The sequence below is a fragment of the Sarcophilus harrisii genome, chromosome 6 (assembly GCF_902635505.1).
Source record: "Sarcophilus harrisii chromosome 6, mSarHar1.11, whole genome shotgun sequence".
NCBI lineage: Eukaryota > Metazoa > Chordata > Mammalia > Dasyuromorphia > Dasyuridae > Sarcophilus > Sarcophilus harrisii.
Genome location: NC_045431.1, coordinates 239,149,107 through 239,150,878, shown reverse-complemented (window position 1 = coordinate 239,150,878; position 1,772 = coordinate 239,149,107). Strand labels below are relative to the sequence as shown.

Sequence of the window (1,772 nt, the reverse complement as noted above, 5' to 3'; positions counted from 1 at the left end):
GGGGCTCCAAAGTGCACAGGGCCTTGGACCTGAGTCAGAAAGATCTGAGTTCAAATCTAGACTCAGACACTTAGTTGCTTTGGGATCCTGGGCGAATCAGTGAACCTCTGTCTGCCTCAGTTTCCTCAGATGTCAAATGGATATCCTGAGAACACCTCCCCCCCAAGTACATTGTGAGGTTTAAATGAGATATTTGTAAAGCACTTAGTACAGTGCCTGATAGCTTCTTTTTCTGTCATATGACTCTGTGACTCCTGGAGTGTTTTGCCATTTCTCTTGATAGCTCATTTTACAGAGGAGAAAAATGAGGCAAACATAGAAAAGTTACTTGCTCAGGGTCATACAGCTGGTAATTGTGTCAGGCCAGATCTGACCTCAGTTCTTTCCATTCAAGGCTCTCGAGCTCTATCCTCTGCACCACCCAGCTGTTTGGTCTGTAGAGGGAAGTCATAAATTCTTGTTCATAACTTAGATTTCAGAATCTAGCCTCTATGTAAGAATGAAAGGGGGGATTCGGGTTTTTTCTCCTAGGAAAATGGGAGGGGGTAAAACTGAGCCTGGGGCAGGGCTCATTTCAAGGTTCCTGTGTCTGAATGTCTTGTTCTCAGCTTCACAATGTCGTCTCTTGGATGCTGGTGTGGGGGGTGTCACTTGTCCCACCTCCCAATTCTTGCTCATCCCCCAGAACCCTCTGGAGGATCACCCTGAGGGGCTCCCTCTTTCTTTTAAGGCTTTGGCTGCCCACGAAGAAGTAAATGAGGGGGTTCATGCTGCTGTTCACACAGGCCAATAAGTGAAAAAGCCAGTGAGGCAGGAGCTTTTGCTTGAGGTGATAACGTATGAGATCCTCGATCCTCTAGGGCAGGCCGCACAGCAGGAACACGAGGACCGTGAGCAGGACCAGGAGGTAGAGCCTGGGGGGCCGCCGGCTCCGGGAGCTGCACTGGACCCTCAGCAGCAGAGTCAGGCTGGACAAGCACAGGACGCAGGTGAGGAAGATGAAACACACGCCCTCGAAGATATTAAAGCGACAGAGAACATGCCAGGATATATGAGAGCAAGTGACAAGCCCATTCACCCAGAGCGATCCGATCAGAGCCCAGAGGACGACGCAGACCGAGACCGACGAGTGCTTGGGACGGTGACATCGGTACCAGAGCGGGAAGAGCGCGGAGAGACAGCGCTCGGTGCTGATCGCTGCCAGGAGGCTCAGGCCCGCGGTGTAGAACAGGTATCTAAAGTTGAACATGATTTCATGCTTGAAAAGATCATGAAAATATCCAACAAAGTCATCTATGGAGTCCAGCAAGGAGCAGCAGAGGAAGAGGGCGTCGGCCGCCGCCAGGTTGAGGATGTAGACGGAGGAGGGAGTCCTGCGGGTGCGGAAGCCCAGGAGCCACAGGACCACGCCGTTCCCCAGCAGCCCAAGCGGGGCAATGAGCAGAGAGGGGACCCGCATCAAATCATTCCCCCAAACGGAGCTATTATCTGTACGTCTCACTGCTGCGTTGTCATAAGCATGTTCCATGTGCTCAGGTGTGGGGGACGCAGTCATGGTGGGTGCTCCCAGCCCCTGTTCCTCTCAGACGCCCTGGGGACACAGAGACAGAGATGGAATCAGGGACTTTTCTACAGATTATTCCAATCTCCATCTTCAGGAGCTGGAACCTCTTCCCCACTGCCGCCTAGCAAAGAAGTGTCAAGAGCCTAGAGTTAGCAATGAATTATAACCTACCTTCGCTCACTTAGCTCAATGAGAACCAACCCCAGTG

General features: G+C 52.0%; 1 pseudogene; it reads right to left on the bottom strand.

Moving 5' to 3' along the window:
• Positions 1–610: 610 nt before the first annotated feature.
• LOC100921018 lies at positions 611–1,555 on the bottom strand (annotated as a pseudogene).
• Between the last annotated feature and the right edge of the window lie 217 nt (positions 1,556–1,772).